The following is a 19,185-nucleotide window of genomic DNA, read 5'->3' as shown; positions in this document are numbered from 1 at the left end:
TCACGCCATTCTCCTGCCTCAGCCTCTCCGAGTAGCTGGGACTACAGGCGCCCGCCACCATGCCCGGCTAATTTTTTGTATTTTTAGTAGAGACGGGGTTTCACCGTGGTCTCGATCTCCTGACCTCGTGATCCACCCGCCTCGGCCTCCCAAAGTGCTGGGATTACAAGCGTGAGCCACCGTGCCCGGCCGATGGATATATGTATATTTTTTTAAGCCAGCTTTTTTGTTTGTTTTTTGAGACGGAGTCTCGCTCTGTCACCCAGGCTGGAATGCAGTGGCACAATCTCAGCTCACTGCAGCCTCCACCTCCCAGGTTCAAGCAATTCTCCTGCCTCAGCCTCCCAAGTAGCTGAGACTACAGGCGCGTACCACCATGCCTGGATAATTTTTGTATTTTTAGCAGAAACGGGGTTTCTCCATGTTGACCAGGCTGGTCTTGAACTCCTGACCTCAGGTGGTCTGCCTGCGTTGGCCTCCCAAAGTGCTGGGATTACGGGTGTGAGCCACCGTGTCTGGCTTTTGTTTTTTTTTTTTCTTTTTGAGACGGAGTCTCTCTGTTGCCCAAGTTGGAGAGTAATGGCGCGATCTTGGCTCACTGCAAGCTCTGCCTCCCAGGTTCAGGCAGTTCTCCTGCCTTAACCACCTGAGTAGCTGGGGTTACAGGCGCCCGCCACCATGCCCAGCTAATTTTTGCATTTTTAGTTGAGATGGGGTTTCACCATGTTGTTCAGGCTGGTCTCACACTCCTGACCTCAGATGATCCACTCACCTCGGCCTCCCAAAATGTTGGGATTACAGGCATGAGCCACCGCAGCTGGCCTATACCTTGTTTTAAAATAAGAATCTCATGCTGGATGTGGTGGCTCACGCCTGTTAGCACTTTAGGAGGCCAAGGTGGGAAGATTGCTTGAGTCCAGGAGTTTGAGACCAGCCTGGCCAACGTAGTGAGACCTTGCCTCTGCAAAAAAATAAAATTAGGCGTGGTGGTGTGCCCCCGCAGTCCTGGCTACTCAGGAGGCTGGGGTGGGGGGATCTGTTGAGCCCGGGAGGTTGAGGCTGCAGTGAGCTGAGATGACACCACTGTACTTTAGCCTGGATGACAGAGCAAGACCCTAACTCAAAAAAAAAAAAAAAAAAGGCCAAGTGTGGTGACTCAGGTCTGTAGTCCCAGCACTTTGGGTGGCTGAGGCAGGCTGATCTCTTAAACCCAGGAGTTCCAGACTAGCAACATGGCAAAACCCCATCTCTACTAAAAATACAAAAAATTAGCTGGGCATGGTGATGCACACCTGTAGTCCAGTTACTTGGGAGGCTGAGGTGGGAGGATCACCGTAGCTTAGAAGGTCAAGACTGCAGTGAGCCGTGATTGTGCCAGTGCACTCCCACCTGGCTGACAGAGTGGGACCCTGTCTAAAAAAAAAAGCTCTCATAGCTTCACTTACATTTCAGGATTTTTCCTCCAACTCATCTTTTCACGTGCTCTAAAATTAAAATTCTTATTCTTGTTTAGATGTGGTTGGTTGTCCTTACTTGCTGATTCTTCTTGCTTTAAGAGCCAGTTCAGAATTAGTGAACAATATTTTTCTTTTAGCTCTCTCTTCCACATTTCTGCTTGTCTTGCATAAACTCCCCCTACCCTCATATTTTTCTTCTTAAAATTGGACCTAGAAGAATAGAATTACATAAGCACCTGTTGGGCCAGTGGTTCCCAAGTCTGACGCTTAGGCAGAATGGTTTTCATAGCCAAGTAGCTCAGATGAGAAGGAAACATGCTATGTGTTATATTAGGAAGTCTGGTGGGATTCAGGTTTGGTTGTGTTACAGCACAAACATAAGGAGATTGTATATATATATATATGTAACATAATACAGGTAACAGATACGATATATGTGATTTGCAAATAGTTTCTCCCATTCTGTGAGTTGTCTTCACTTTCTGTTTTTAATTTTGTTGAAGCCCAGTTTATTATTTTTTCTTTAGTTGCTTGTGCTTTTGGTATCATATTTAAGAAACCATTGCCAAATCCAAGGTCAAGGAGATTTACCCCTATGTCTTTTCTGATAGTTTGAGCTCTTTATATTTAGGTCTTTGATCCACATTGAGTTAATTTTTATATGTAGCAAGAGGGAACAGTCCAACTTCATTCTTTTGCATGTGGATATCTAGTTGTCCCAGCATCATTTGTTGAAGAGAATATTCTTCCCCCATTGAATGGTTTTGGCATCTGTGTCAAATCAATTGACCATACATGTGGAGGGTTATTTATGGATTTTCATTTCTATTCCATTCATCTATTCTTATGCCAATTCCACATAATTGGGAAGTACGAGTCCTCCAACTTTGTTATTTTTCAATATTGTTTTGGCTACTCATGGTCCTTGCACTTCCATATGAATTTTAGGATCAGTTTGCCCATTTCTGCAAGAAAAGCCATTGGGCTTTTGATAGGGACAGTATTGAATCTGTAGTTTGCTTTGGGGAATGTTGCCATCTTAACGATATTAAGCCTTCTAATCCATAATCATGGTATATCTTTTAATTTATTTAGGTTTTTAATTCTTTCAGGAATGCTTTATAGTTTTCAGTGTATAAATCTTACATTTTCTTAGTTTTTTGTTTTGTTTTGTTTTGTTTGATATAGGGTCTTGCTCTGTCACCCAGGCTGGAGTGCAATGATGTGATCGTGGCTCACTGCAGCCTCAAATCCTGGGCTCAAGCAATCCTCCAACCTCAGCCTCCCAAGTAGCTGGTACTACAGGTGCACGCCACCATAACTGGCTAATTTTTCTTTTTTTTTGAGACGGAGTCTCACTCTGTCACTCAACTGGAGTGCAGTGGTGCGATCTCGACTCACTGCAAGCTCCGCCTCCTGGGTTCAGGCAATTCTCTGCCCAGCCTCCCAAATAGCTGGGATTACAGGCTCCCGCCACCACACTGGCTAATTTGTTGTATTTTTAATAGAGACAGGGTTTTGCCATCTTGGCCAGGCTGGTCTTGAACTCCTGACCTCGTGATCCACCCACCTCGGCCCCCCAAAGTCATGGGATTACAGGTGTGAACCACTGTACCCAGATGTTAACTTTATTCCTAATTATTTTATTCTTTTTTATGCTATTGTAGATGCAATTGTTTTTAAAACTTCTTTTTATGAGTTGTTAATTTTGAGTGTTTAGAAATACAGATGATTCATCGGGCATGGTGGCTCACACCTGTAATCCCAGCACTCTGGGAGGCTGAGGCAGGCAGACCACTTGAGGCCAGGAGTTTGAGACCAGCCTGGCCAACATGGTGAAACCTGTTTCTACTAAAAATACAAAACTTAGCCAGACGTGGTGGCACACACCTTAGCAACTCAGGAGGCTGAAGCATGAGAATCACTTGAGCCTAGGAGGCAGAGGTTGCATTGAGTTGAGATCATGCCACTGTACTCCAGCCTGGGTAGCAGAGCCAGAGACTCTGTCTCAAAAAAAAAAAAAAAAAAAAAAAATGATAATTTAACCTGCTATTGTGCTTAACATTCATTTGTTAGCCCTAATAATTTTTTTGTTGTTGTGTGAATTTTTCAGAATTTCCTGTATATAGGTTCGTTTCATCTGTGAATACAGTTTTATATCTTCTTTTCCACTTTGGATTCCTCTTTTTTCTTTTTTCTTGCCTTATTGCTCTGGTTGGAACTTCTAATAAGATATTGAATACAAACAATGAAAGTAGGCATCTTTGTCTTGTTCTGGATCTTAGGGGAATATTTCCAGTCTTTCACCTACCATTGGGTATATACATATACTTTTCTTTCTTTTTTTGAGACAGAGTTTCTCTCTGTTGCCCAGGCTGGAGTGCAGTAGCATGATCTCTGCTCACTGCAGCTTCTGCCACCCGGGTACAAGCGATTCTCGTGCCTCAGCCACCCAAGTAGCTGGGATTACAGGAGTGTGCCACCAAGCCCGGCAACTTTTTTTATTTTTATTTTTGAGACAGTCTCTGTCATCCAGGCTGGAGTGTAGCAGCACGATCTCAGCTCACTGCAACCTCCACCTCCTGGGTTCAAGAGATTCTCCTGCCTCAGCCTCCATAGTAGCTAGGATTATAGGCACCCACCACCACGGCCGGGTGATTTTTTTTGTATTTTTAGTAGAGACAGTGTTTCACCAAGTTAGCCAGGCTGGTCTCAAACTCCTGACCTCAGGTGATCTGCCCACCTTGGCATCCCAAAGTGCTGGGATTACAGGCGTAAGCCACCATGCCCGGCCAATTTTTTTTATGTTTTTAGTAGAGATGGGGTTTCACCATGTTGGCCAGGCTGGTCTCGAACTCCTGGCCTCAAGTGATCTGCCCACCTCGGCCTCCCAGAGTGCTGGGATTATAGGTGTGAGCCACCAATACTGACCTTTTTTTTTTTTCTTTTTGAGACTGTCTAACCCTGTTGCCCATACTGAGAGTGCAGTGGCACTATCATGGCTCGCCGCAGCCTCAACCTCCTAGACTCAGGTGATCCCTTTTGCCTCAACCTTCCAAGTAGCTGAGGCAAAAAAAAAAAAAAAAAAAAAAGAAAAGAAAAAGGGTCTCACTCTGTTGCCCAGGCTGGAGTGCAGTGGGATGATTATGGCTCACTGCAGCCTCGACATCCCAAGCTCAAGTGATCCCCCTGCCTCAGCCTTCCAAGTAGCTGGGACCACCTGTGGGCACGCTACCACATCTGGCTAAATTTGTAGAGCAGAGTCTTTCTATGTTGCCATGGCTGGTCTTCAACTCTTGGGCTCAAGCAATACTCCTGCTTCAGTCTCTCGAAGTGTTGGGATTACAGGCATGAGCCACCACTCCTGGCTGAGTATGATGTTAATTATGGGTTTTTTATAAGCCTTTTATCATGTTGAGGAAGTTATTTTTTATTTTTGTTTATTTATTTTTTTGAGACGGAGTTTCACTCTTGTTGCCCAGGCCGGAGTGCAATGGCATAATCTCGGCTCACCGCAACCTACGCATCCCGGGTTCAAGTGATTCTCCTGCCTAAGCCTCCCAAGGAGCTAGGATTACCTACAGGCATACGCCACCCCTGGCTAACTTTGTATTTTTAGTAGAGACGGGGTTTCTCCATGTTGGTCAGGCTGGTATCAAAAACTCCTGACCTCAGGTGATCCACCCGCCTCAGCCTCCCAAAGTGTTGGGATTACAGGTGTGAACCACCACACCCGATGAGGAAGTTATTTTTTATTCCTGGTTTGCTGAGTGTTCAATAAATATAATATGCAGCAAATATTCTTTATTTTAAAAATTTTTTCAGCACACACCACCTTTCAGATTAAGTGAACATTCTTTATTTTTATTTGTTAAACCTGGCAACTGGCCGGGTGTGGTGGCTTACGTCTATAATCCCAGCACTTTGGGAGGCTGAGGCAGGCGGATCACCTGAGGTCAGGAGTTCAAGACTAGCCTGTCCAACATGTCGAAACCCCGTCTCTACTGAAAATACAAAAATTAGCCGGGCATGACGGCCCGCCCCTGTAATCTCAGCTACTTGGGAGGCTGAGGCAGGAGAATCACTTGAACCTGGGAGGCAGAGGTTGCAGTGAGCTGAGATTGTGCCACTGCACTCAAGCCTGGGTGACAGAGTGAGACTCAGTCTTAAAAAAAAAAAAAATCTGGCAACCCTAAAAAAAAAAATAGACGAGAGAGAGGGAGGGGAGAGGAGGCAGCAAGGGTTGAAAAACAAACTGTTAGTACTATGCTCAGTACCTGGGTGACATGATTATTTGTACCCCAAACCTTAAGCATCATGCAATATACCCAGGTAACAAACCTGCACATGTGTCTCCTGAATCTAAAATAAAAGTTGAAAAAAAAAATCTGGTAACCCTAAGAAAGATGCAGCATTAAACCAGCGTGGTTTTTTGTGGGAGGAGTTGGCAGAAGAGACTTGAATGTGTTTACATGTTGATGATAGGTTTCAGTAGTCAGAGATAAGTTGAAAATTCAGGAGAGAAGCAAGAGCAGATGGAGTAGGCCATGGAGGAGAGGGAAAGGGTTAGGGTCAGGTTGTATGTTGGAGAGACTGGCCACCTCACCTGGGTTCCCGTAGAATTGCCGACACTGTTATTAAGGTGCTGAGAAAATGGTAGTAAAAACCTTTGTAGATCTTGTTTTGAGACTGAGTCTCTTAGGAGAAAGATGACTTATCTGTGCCTTGTTTTGAGCCTGTAAGTTTCTTAAAAGTAAAAACTGGGCCGGGTGCGGTGGCTCACTCACACCTGTAATCCCAGCTCTGTGGGAGGCCAAGGTGGGTGGATCACCTGAGGTCAGGAGTTCGAGACCAGCCTAGCCAACATGGTGAAATCCCATCTCTACTGAAAATACAAAAATCAGCTGGGCATGATGGTGTGTGCCAATAATCCCAGCTACTCAGGAGGCTGAGGCAGGAGAATCGCTTGAGCCCGGGAGGTGGAGGTTGCAGTGAGCTGAGATTGCACCATTGCACTCCAGCCTGGGTGACAAAGTGAGACTCCGTCTCAAAAAAAAAAAAAAAAAAAAAAGTAAGAAGGCCGAGTGTGGTGGTTCATGCCTATAATGCCAGCATTTTGGGAGGCTGAAGTGGGCAGATCACAAGGTCAGGAGTTCAAGACCAGCCTGGCCAACATGGTGAAACCCCATCTCTACTAGAAATAAAAAAAAGTAGCTGGGCGTGGTGGTGCATGCCTGTAATCTCAGTTACTCAGGAGGCTGAGGCAGGAGAATCGCTTGAATCCAGGAGGCAGAGGTTGCAGTGAGCCAAGATCGTGCCATTGCTCTCCAGCCTGGGTGACACAGCAAGACTCTGTCTCAAAAAATAAAAATAGGTCGGGTGCAGTGGCTCATGCCTGTAATCCTAGCACTTTGGGAGGCCAAGGTGGGTGAATCACCTGAGGTCAGGAGTTTAAGACCAGCCTGGCAAACATGGTGAAACCTTGTCTCTACTAAAAATACAAAAAAATTAGTTGGGTGTGGTGGTGAGTGCCTGTAATCCCAGCTACTTGGGGGGCTGAGGCAGGGGAATTGCTTGAACCCACGAGGCGGAGGTTGCAGTGAGCCGAGATCCCGCCATTGCACTCCAGCCTGGGCAACAAGAGCAAAACTCTTGTCTCAAAAAATAAATAAATAAAAATTAAAAATAAATAAAGAGTAAAAACTGAGTCTACTTGTGCCTAGCACAGTGCCTTGCACATGTTAAGCACTTAGAGAGTGACTTGGCTCCACGTGGTATAAAACTGCAGGCTTCTTTGGAGCTCTCACCTGTGTTCTGGTCTTTTTGCACACCTCTCACTGGTGGGTAACTGTGTGGGATGGGCTGGGACAACTGTCTTTCATTTTAACCAGTTCTAAGAAAAAGGCACATGAGTCAAACTTTTTTCATGGATGGACAGGTAACTCAATTTAGAAAGTATAAGAAGTAATGCACTTCTTTAAAAGCCAAAGTGCCCAATTTATGAAATTGCTCAGTGCATTGGTATTCCACCCACTCTTTGAGGTGAAATGCTTTTCTCTTACTTGACAGGTAATCTTTTCTTCTTCTTTTTTTTCCCTCTGTAACCTGTTTGAGTCTAGTCTTTAAAATATGTGTGTCTGCCAGAATTACTTTTCATTACATCTCTATGAGACTCAAAATCAGATTGTATAACGCAGCTATGGTAACTTTGTAGGCTGAAGGAAGCTGGATGCTGAGGTGTTCAGAAAGTGTCATGGTCACCTTATTCTCTTCTAAATTATCCTTCCACACTTCCCTACCCCCAGGTGCTGAACCTCAACAGCAAAAACAAAAGGTTTGTTTGGTTGCTTCAAGCTCCAAGGAAGCACGAACAACAACCTTCTAGACAGGGCAACCAACTCTTCCAAGTTTGCCCAGGTTTTAGCACCAAAAGTACCATGTTCGGGAAAACTCCTCAGCTGTGGGTATACCAAGACAGTTGGCCACTCAACTCCTGGATCCCTTCTTGGCCTTTCCCTTGCACTTCCCTTTCTGAGCCCTAGTACTAGCAGCTGCAAAAAGTACTCTGAACATAAATCTCAGTCTTTTCCGCTGTCATCCTGAGACCTCAGGCATACATCAACTTTCAATACATAAAAGGAAAAAAAGAACAACTTATCCCACCAGCCTAGTATGTTGGACGTTTACATTTCTGCATGCCCACCATTACCTCTCCAACTATTTATGTATACATATTCCTAGACATAGATTTTTAACAAATGTATGATCATAATACTTTCATAATACTTTTTTTTTTTTTTGAGGCAGAGTCTCCCTCTGTCGCCCAGGCTGGATGGAGTGCAGTGGTGTGATCCCAGCTCACTGCAACCTCTGCCTCCCAGGTTCAAGCCTTTCTCTCACCTCAGCTTCCCGAGTAGCTGGGACTACAGGCGTGCGCCACCATGGCTGGCTAATTTTTGTGTTTTTAGTTGAAACGGTGTTTCACCATGTTGGCCAGGCTCATCTCAAACTCTTGACCTCAAGTGATCTGCTTGCTTTGGCCTCCCAAAGTGCCAGGATTACAGGCGTGAGCCACCATGCCCAGCTTATATATACTTTTGCATTTTCCTGCATAGTTATATTTATCATTTAAGTGACATGAATGCCAAGACTAAACGTGTCACTCAAGTTTGTTTCTTACAATGTGGGCAGTGAGCTTAACTGAAGTCTTCAGTCAAGGCTTAGATCTGGGTGAAAAATTTCAAGACCTCTGTGGAAGTAGAGTATTTGGATTTATAAGATAAAAGACTTTTTAAAGGATAACATGAAATTCTTGTGATAAAAGTGTTCTGTATCAACTACGGTTGTGATTACCCAACTTTGCACATAGAGTAAAATTGCATTGAACTAATTAGATAGGCACACACAAATGAATGCATGCAGACCTGGTGAAATCTGAAAATTGGTGAATCATTATCAGTATCAGTAGGCTGGTTATGAAGTTCTAGTATAGCTATGCAAGATGTTACAGCCAGGCACGGTGGCTCACACCTGTAATCCCAACACTTTGGGAGGCTGAGGTGGGTGGATCACCTGAGGTCAGGAGTTCAAGACCAGCCTGGCCAACATGTTGAAACCCCATCTCTACTAAAAATACAAAAAATAGCCGGGCATGGTGGCGGGCGCTTGTAATCTCAGCTACTTAGGAGGCTGAGACAGGAGAATCGCGTGAACCCAGGAGGTGGAGGTTGCAGTGAGCCTGAAAGAGTATGTGGGATCTCTCTGTATTGTTTCTTAACAACTACACGAGTCTACAATTGTCTTTAAAAGTTTAATTAGATCTTTTAAAAAGAAACAATTTCTGGTTGGATGTGGTGGCTCACACCTGTAATCCCAGCACTTCAGGAGGCCGAGGCAGGTGGATCACTTGAGGTCAGAAGTTCGAGACCATCCTGGCTACCATGGTGAAACCCTGTCTCTACTGAAAATGCAAAAATTAGCCAGGCATGATGGCCCATGCCTGTAGTCCTACCTACTTGGGAGGCTGAGGCACAAAAATTGCTTGAACCCAGGAGGTGAAGGCTGCAGTGAGTCAAGATCACCCCACTGCACTCCAGCCTGGGCATCAGAGTGAGACACCGTCTCAAAAAATAAAAATAGGGGCTGGGTGCGGTAGCTCACGCCTATAAACCCAGCACTTTGGGAGGCTGAGGCGGGTAGATCATGAGGTCAGGAGATCAAGATGATCCTGGCTAACACAGTGAAACCTCGTCTCTACTAAAAATACAAAAAATTAGCTGGGCATGGTGGCGGGCACCTGTAGTCCCAGCTGCTCGGGAGGCTGAGGCAGGAGAATGGCGTGAACCTGGGAGGCGGAGCTTGCAGTGAGCTGAGATCGTGCCACTGCACTCCAGCCTGGGCAACAGAGCGAGACTCCATCTCAAAATAATAGTAATAATAAGGCCGGGCACAGTGGCTCACGCCTGTAATCCCAGCACTTTGGGAGGCTGAGGCGGGTGGATCACTTGAGGTCAGGAGTTCGAGACCACTCTGGCCAACGTGGGGAAATCCCATCTCTACTAAAAATGCAAAAAATTAGCTGAGTGTGATGGCGCGTGCCTGTAATCCCAGCTACTTGGGAGGCTGAGGTGGGAGAATTGCTTGAACCTGGGAGGCGGAGGTTTCATTAAGCCGAGATTGTGCCACTGCACTCTAGCCTAGGTGACAGAGAGAGACACTGTCTCAAAAAAAAAAATAAATAAAAATAAACAATTTCTTGGAAAGTAGCTTTGAAATCCTTGTGAGATGCTCAGTAATATATTATACGTAGTTCATTTTCCTCCTTTTGAAGAATGCCCCTCCCTCAAAAAAAAAAAAAAGAATAAAAAGGGAAAAACTAAAGGAAGAAAATGCCAAAGGAAGAACTGAGATTACCAGTTTATTCCTAAATAGTTAGGACCTTGGTACTCATCTTTGATGTCTTCAGAAAGCCATTTGCAAGGAGCCCCTCATGTAGTACAGAAAAGATAGTGGGGAACACATCAGCCAGAGAAAAGGGAAACCTCTTGAAGGGTGAATTGCCTCTAAGTGGTTCAGAATTGCTGTTGTCATCTGGGAGGTTAATAGCAGACTTTTCATTAGTGTCATTTCTCTCGGTTATTAGCCTTCGATGACTTACTTCTGACCAGTAGCTTTCAACTTTTTTTTTTTTTAACTACAACCTTTAGTAGGAAATAACTTTTACATCAAAATCCCAAATGAATAATTGCGTGTGTTTGTGTGTTCACATATATATGTAACTGAAACAAAACTTTCACAAAACAGTGCTCACTCTTACATGTGGTGCATGCTGACATTTTCTATTCTACTTAATTTTTTTTTTTTTTTTTTTTTTTTTTGAGACAGAGTCTCGCTCTGTCGCCCAGGCTGGAGTTCAGTGGCGCAATCTTGGCTCACTGCAAGCTCTGCCTCCCGGGTTCATGCCATTCTCCTGCCTCAGCCTCTCCGAGTAGCTGGGACTACAGGCGCCCGCCACCACTCCCAGCTAATTTTTTATATTTTTAGTAGAGACGGGGTTTCACCGTGGTCTCGATCTCCTGACCTCGTGATTCACCCGCCTCGGCCTCCCAAAGTGCTGGGATTACAAGCGTGAGCCACTGCGCCCAGCCTATTCTACTTAATTTTTAAAAATACTAGTTATGGCTCAGTAATTTAAGTTCTTAATTCTCAACGTGCAGTTTGGAGAAACACTACCTCAGCCCGCCAAGTGAAGTAGTCTAAACTTTTTGGCATGACGTTCAAGGCCTTCCTCATCTGGCTCCATTTGCCTTCCCAGCTCTGGCTCCCACTCCACCTCTATAGCTAAGTGGTGTGTTCAGCATCTCCTGAACCAGCCTCACACTTCCCTCCTCTGTGCCTTGACACTTACTGATCCCTTTCCCCAGGGCTCCTTCTCTTTTGTTCATGTTCTCACCTCTTGGCTCCTGTAGTCTACAGTCTTTGGTAGCATTAGTATGGAGTGTCTGTCCCTCTTCAGAGTTGTCCATGAGATCAGGCATGTGTCCTAGTCACCCTAAGTTCACATGTTACTCCTGTGAATTTTCCCGAGTTGACCAATGTTTTGGCCAAAACTTTTGACCAATGTTTTTAAAAAAATTTTTTTTTATCAAGTCACAGTAAGAAATACATTTTATATTAGATGATATACATGCATTCGTTAAATATATTTGTACAAAACTGAAACAATTTCATGACATATCCATACTATTTGCACCTTCATATTTTGTATTCTCTTCTAATTATTTCTATTCTTCAACTCATTACTTGATTCCAAAAACCACAAATTGAAAAACATTGATCTAGGTCATCTTTCCTTACTCTGTCATCTGCAGAAAGCTCTGTTACCTTTATATTATATATATAATTTTTTTTTTTTTTTGAGACAGAGTTTCGCTCTTGTTGCCCAGGCTGGAGTGCAGTGGCATGGTGTTGGCCAAGTGCAACCTCCACCTCCCGGATTCAAGTGATTGTGATTCTCCTGCTGCCTCAGCCTCCCGAGTAGCTGGGATTACAGGCGCCTGCCACCATGCCTGGCTAATTTTTGTATTTTTAGTGGAGATGGGGTTTCACCATATTGGCCAGGCTGGTCTTGAACTCTTCACCTCAGGTGATCCGCCTGCCTGGCCTCCCAGAGTGCTGGAATTACAGGCATGAGCCACCACGCCTGGCCCTTTTTTTGTTTGTTTTGAGATGCAGTCTCCCTCTGTTACCCAGGCTGGAGTGCAGTGGTGCAAACTTAGCTCAGTGCAACCTCCACCTCCTGGGTTCAAGCATATATTCTATTATATAATCACTGTTAGAAAGAAGTCTTTATTGTCTCAAGACTCACAGAGAAGACTGTTCATTTCATTTCTTATTTTTCCCACAAGAAGATTTGTAGAGAATGTTTATTGCAACATTTTTTTCATAGTAAAAAATTTTAAACAACATAAGTAATAGGGCAATGGAGAAACTGTTTTAGTCATACATTTAAATATGAGGAAGTTAAAATGAATACACCAGATATAAACATTTCGATATGGAAAACCTTAATGCTTAATGGAAAAGCAAGTTGCAAGATGATACTCATAATATATTATCATTAAGGTATATTAAAATACATGACTACTATACTATATGTAGTTTTTATATATATGCATACCTATACTGATTTGAATGACAGACAACATTAGATAAAGCTTACCTTAGCCAGGCAAGGTGGCTCACACCTGTAATCCCAACACTTTGGGAGGCCAAGGTGGGTGGATTGCCTGAGCCCAGGAGTTTGAGAAGAGCCTGGGCAACATGGTGAAACCCCATCTCTACCAAAAAAACCCCAAGAATTAGCCGGATGTTGTGGTGTGTGCCGGTAGTCCCAGATACTCGGGAGGCAGAGGTAGGAGAATACCCATGACCGGAGCCCTGGAAGTCGAGGTTGCAGTGAGCCGAGATTGCACCACTGCACTCCAACCTGGGCATGGGAGTGACAGCCTGTTTCCCAAAAAAAAAAAATAAGAAGAAGAAAAAAAAAGAGCTTACCCCTTGGCAAAAAGAGAGAGGAAATAGGATAGGTGCTGGATTTTGTTCTTATCTTTTAAATATTGCTTTTAACACTGAAATCAGAAGCAAACATAGCAAAATGTTAACATTTGCTAAATCTAGGTGGTAGGTACAAGAGTGTCTACTATTTTATATTCTTTTTTTTTCTTATAAACCTGTGTTGCCATCTTACAATGCCATTATTATCTGTCTCCAAGCTACTTCTCTGAAAGCAGGGCCCATTAGCCACAATCTAAGGTTTTAGATTAAGTTATACTCAAGCCTTGTCTTTCTTGTACTTAGATGCCACATCTGGAGAAAGTGGCTATGCTTTGTAAGTACTGGACAGTGTTTACAGTGAGTTCAAGTTACATGGCCATTTCCTCAGCGGTACTGGAGAGGCAGTCTTTCTGGGCTAGGCTGTTTGCATTTTCATATGTTGAGCCATAATTTTTTTTCTGGATTAAGTGTTAAGGCAGGAGGCATCTTACCTTAAAAGTCCAGGGTATTGGAACAAGATAGGTGATGAGATTATACCTGTTGAAGACTTCGATAGCAACCAGGGTCTTACGGAATCCTACTGTTTGGACATCACTATTTCCCACAGAAACAGATATCATTTGTAAGATATTTTTTAAAAAGATCTGCCATTCTCCTGTGACAACACACTCATTTCTTTCAGTTTGCATATTTCAATTTGATCTCCAGCCCTGAGTTTTTTTCACTTTTTCCCCCAATCATTCTTTATTATTATTAATTATTTTATTTATTTATTTATTTTTTTGTAGAGACTGGGTCTTGCTATGTTGCCCAGGCTAGCCTTGAACTTCTGACCTCAAGCAATCCCCCTGCCTTGGCATCCCAAAGTGCTGGAATTTATAGGTGTACACAACCCCACCTAGCCATTTCTTTCTTTTCTTTTTTTTGAGACAGTCCCGCTCTGTCACCCAGGCTGGAGTGCAGTGGTGCCATCTTGGCTCACTGCAGCCTCCGTCTCCAGGGTTCCAACAGTTCTCCTGCCTCAGTCTCCCAAGTAGCTGGGATTACAGGCACCTGCCACCACACCCGGGTAATTTTTTGTATTTTTAGTAGAGATGGGATTTCACCATGTTAGCCAGACCGGTTTCGAACTCCTGACCTCAAGTGATTTGCCCGCCTCAGCCACCCAAAGTGCTGGGATTACAGGCATGAGCAATCATACCCGGTTTCACCCAGCCATTTCTTTGTTATTATTAATACACCTTATAATTTAGAGCAGTTTAGAGTTACATAAAAATTGAGCATTATTAATGCTATTAACATCTTAATGTGGTACATTTCTTATAACTAATGAGCCAATACTGATAAATTATTATTAAGTTTATAATTTAAGGTTCATTCTTTGTGCTGTATAATTCTTTGTGTTTTGTTTTTGTTTTGTTTTGTTTTGAGACAGTGTCTCACTCTGTCATCCAGGCTGGAGTGCAGTGGCGCAATCTCGGCTCACTGCAGCCTCTGCCTCCTGGGCTCAAGTGATTCTCCTGCCTCAGCCTTCAGAGCAGCTGGGATTACAGGCATGCACAACCATGCCTGGCTAATTTTTGTATTTTTAGTAGCATCGGGGTTTCACCATGTTGGCAAGGCTGGTCTCAAACTCCTGGCCTCAACTGATCCTCACGCCTTGGCCTCCCAAAGTGCTGGGATTACAGATGTGAGCCACCATGCCCAATTTTTTTTTTTTTTTGGAGACAGGGTCTCACTCTATTGCCCAGCTGGAGTGCAGTGGCTCGATCTCGGCTCAGTGCAACCTCTGCTTCCCAGGTTCAAGCAATTCTCCTGCCTCAGCCTCCCCAGTAGCTGGGATTACAGGCGCCCGCCATCTTGCCCGGCTAATTTTGTGTCTTTAGTAGAGATGGGGTTTCATCATGTTGACCAGGCTGATCTCGAACTCCTGACTTCAAGTGCTTTGCCGGCCTTTGCCTCCCAAAGTGCTGGGATTATAGGCGTGAGCCACCATGCCCAGCCTGTGTTGTATAATTCTATAGGTTTTGAATTACAGGTTTTGAATATATAGGTTTTGAAATGTATAATGTCATATATCTACCATTACAGTGTAATACAGAATAGTTTCACTGCCATTTCATTTTTATCTCTATACTCCAGTGCCTAGCACAGGGCTTGCAAATGTTCCATGAATGTGCAATAATATCCCATCTAAAATTAAATATGAGCAAAATAAATTCAGTAGTACAGTACATTTAAAGAACAATATGCCACAACCAAATAGAATCTCTCGTGGGAATAAAAAGGATGGTTTAAAATTAGAAAAAAAGTGTTAATGTATCCCATTAGTCTGTCAGATAAGATAAATAATAAAAGACAATATATAGAGAAAAATCAGAATTCAGAGCATATTCCTGACTTTCAAAAATATGAAAATTAGAATGCTTTATTAACATAAAGATGATATTTCAATCTAACAACATTATGTTCAAAGAGGCATTTTCTTTTTTTTTTTTTTGAGATGGAGTCTCACTCTGTTGCCCAGGCTGGAATGCAGTGGCATGATCTCGGCTCACTGCAACCTCTGCTTCCTGGGTTCAAGCGATTCTTCTGCTTCAGCCTCCCGAGTAACTGGGGCTACAGGCTCACGCCACCATGCCTGGATAATTTTTGTATTTTCGTAGAGACAGGGTTTCACCATATGGGCCAGGCTGGTCTCGAACTCCTGACCTTGTGATCTGCCCGCCTCGGCCTCCCAAAGTGCTGGGATTACAGGTGTGAGCCACTGCGCCTGGCCCAAAGAGGCATTTTCTAATGGGCACAAACGAGGATGGCAACTGTCTTACTGTTTTGTGTAATTCCGGAAGTTCTGGCTAATGCAGTAAATGAGAGACAGAAATAAGAGTTACCATTTTGAGAAAGGAATTCTCATTATCGAGATAACAGGATTGTAAAAAAAAAAAAAACAAGAACACAACTGAAAATGTGTTAAAATCAATGAGTTCAATAAGACAGCTGAACATATAATAAAGATACCAAAGTGAAAAGCTTTCCTATATAGGAATGACAAGTTAGAAAAATTGATGGGTTAAGAAGAACCTTTCATAAATAGCAACCTTAACTAGAAACATGTAGGACCCCCTGAGTAAAAAAGTCAAAATTGTACTAAAGGAAAAAAAAATGACAAAAATCTACTTAAGATTTTGATCTTAAGGTCGTAGTAAAAAGTTGCAAACAAGTTGGGTTTGGTGATCCATACCTGTAGTTCCAGGTACTTGGGGCACTCAGGCAGGAGGATTGCTTGAGCTCACGAATTTGAGGCTGTGGTGTACTGTGATGGCACCTGTGAATAGCCACTGCACTCCAGCCTGGGCAACATAGTGAGACCCTGTCTTTAAAAAAAAAAAAAAGGCATAAACAACCTAAATGTCTCCTAAAAGGAGAATTATTTATGCTCCCCCTCCACCCTCTTTATTTGTTTGTTTGTTTGTTTATTTATTTATTTATTTATTTATTTATTTTTGGAGACAGGGTCTCACTCTGTCACCCAGTCTGGATGGAGTACAGTGGTGTGATCATAGCTCACTGTAGCCTCAAACTCCTGGGGTCAAGCCATACTCCTGAGTAGCTGGGACTACGGACACATGCCACCATGCCCAGCTAATATTTTAAAAATTTTTTGTAGAGATGGCATCTCACTTTGTTGCCCAGGCTGGTCTCAAATTTCTGGCCTCAAGCAATCCTCCTGCCTTGGTCTCCCAGAGTACTGGGATCACAGGCGTGAGCCCCTGTGCCTAGCATATTTATACCCCACGTTGTTCCAAAATTATTTTAAGCTACCTTACATATTATACTCTATTACATAAAAATAAATAATTCAGGCAGGGAGTAATTTGAGGGATGGGCCACAGATTTTATTCGGAGCTTTCTAGCAGCCAGAGTCAAGAAGGAATGTGATCCATATTCATACCATAAAATGTTGAATTGCTTGCGATAAACAACTCTTCTAGTACTGAGACCAAAGAGAAAATTTTCTTACGGGTCTCCAAGAGAGGATACCATATAGAACAGACAATGATCGTTTTGTCCACTAAACAAAACAGTAACCGACTTTAAAGAGCTGTTTCTTACTGAAGTTCCTTGTCACACAGTGCCAATGAGCAGCCTGGTGAAGAGTATTTGCAGGGGGTGGTGAGGGTGGTGATGGTTGTGTCTGGGATGAACATGAGGATAGGCCAGTGCACTGGTCTGAGGGTCAGCTCAATGGAGTGGTATATTTTAGAGATTAAAATTATGGTTATCACCTGATATGTGCTGCTACTCTGGTGTCCTATGAATCTTCACAAGTTGGCCACTGAATTTTTATCAATGTGTTACATTTATTTTTGCAACTGGTGAGGATCAAAACTGCTAAGAAATCTGTCAGACAGTGGTGTGGGATAAGATCTACAGCAGCCACGAGGAGTGCCAGACAAGAGGCAAGAGAAGCCACTTGGACCAGCACCAAGGAGAATGTAACAGGGCTGGACTGAACACTCTTCTGTAAATGTTCCCTCAACTTATATTTTGATGAGTGCTGTGGAGAGCAGGTAGTCTGTGTCTGGTCAGGGTTAGGTCCATATGCTTTTGTAGTTGACTGGGGTAGCTGACAGCCCCTGAGGCAGGTGAGGAAGCCTCATGAGCTGAGATGCTTGAACAGAAGGCTGACTCACTTCCACACAGAGGTGGGAAGAAGTAGCTAAGGGTATACCAAGATTTTCCTTAATTTCAGGTCTGATCTAACACATATTAGAAAGGGCAGTCAAGGTTTCCACATTTCTATATCATAGAGCATAATAACCACAGTTAAGTCTAGAAGAACTCTTATTTTATTTTACTTTATTTTTTGAGACAGGGTCTCACTGTCACTCAGGCTGGAGTACAATAGCACAGTCATAGCTGACTGTAACGTTGCACTCCTGGCCTCAAGTGATCCTCTTGCCGCCGCCTCCCAAGTAGCTAGGAGTAGAGGTGTGCGCCACCACACCAAACTAATCTTTTTATTTTTTTTGTAGAGATGGGGTCTTGCCGTGTTGCCTGGGCTGATCTCGAACTCCTGGGCTCAAATGATCCTCTCACCTTAACCTCCCAAAGTGTTCGGATTATAGGTGCGAGCCACTCCGCCCGGCTTTGTTTTTTCTTGGCTCTCTGTCAGGGCCAAGAGGGGAAGAGGGAACTGCCTGGGGCAGTGAAAAGAAAACCCTCTCAAGTCCCAGACCCCCCCTAACCTCAGCCATCTCCTGGGGCCAGTGCTGTTCTGCATATGCCTGTCTCTAGTGTCATCATCCATGTCAGTAGCATATTGTCTGCTTTCCTTTGGCATCCTAGGCTTGCTTTTCCAAGGAGGAATATTTTATTTCATTGGCTTGGCTATATGTTTATTTTAATGGTTCTATATTCAATTAAAGTGAATGGCTTAATTTTACATTTAAAACAAACTGACAGGAAGCTACTGTGCTAGTTGGGCAGGGAAGCTGGGGAAATGCTGCTCTAAATGAGTTCTGGTGTCCTGGCCAAAAAGAGGTAACTATAGGGCTTCTGAGGATATTTGCAGACACGATGCATCAGATAGATGCATCAGATACTTCATTCGTTTTTACTTACTGTGGAAAACACGAAAGGTATCAGAAGCCTGGAGACATTGTTAATATAATCTTTCAGAAAAGGAATTGTAGAAACTTTAGTCCATGTGTATTCCAGGCCAGATTCTAAAATTCTCTGGCAAAGCAAAGGTGTATGTGCCTCAAAGTGGGAAGAACTAGGAGTTTCAACACAGGCTCACAAAGAACAGGAGGCTTTAGGCCAGGGGCTGTCTACCCCATGAGATTCATGTTTCTTCTATCATGATGAACTTAAAGCCAAATAGTATAACCTACTTATGTACACACGCTAATGTGTGTAGGTCCACACACACATACACACCCTCCCCACCCCCCCACCACCACACAGAATGCCCTAACAGTACTGTAAAGGAAAAAATTTTAGGTATGATAATAAAATTTATTCTCATGTATAAATGTTTGGGTGTGACCATACTAGAAGGCATAAAGAAGTATTCAGAAGCTTTTACCATCACGCAGGAGCGCATGTGGAATGCAGACTGCTACAAATGCAGACTGACCGAGGTGGAGAGCTTTGCTCTCGGTGATGT

The 19,185-nt window shown here is 43.5% G+C and overlaps 1 protein-coding gene across 3 annotated transcripts in view; it reads left to right on the top strand.

The window, feature by feature from the left end:
- The window catches only part of UBOX5 (U-box domain containing 5), a 50,760-nt gene that overhangs the window by 13,598 nt on the left and 17,977 nt on the right, over positions 1–19,185 (top strand). The window lies entirely within an intron of this gene.

Source organism: Nomascus leucogenys, chromosome 13 (genome assembly GCF_006542625.1).
Source record: "Nomascus leucogenys isolate Asia chromosome 13, Asia_NLE_v1, whole genome shotgun sequence".
Lineage (NCBI taxonomy): Eukaryota > Metazoa > Chordata > Mammalia > Primates > Hylobatidae > Nomascus > Nomascus leucogenys.
Note: the sequence above shows the minus strand (reverse complement) of the source record. Positions and strands in the feature narration are given on the sequence as shown.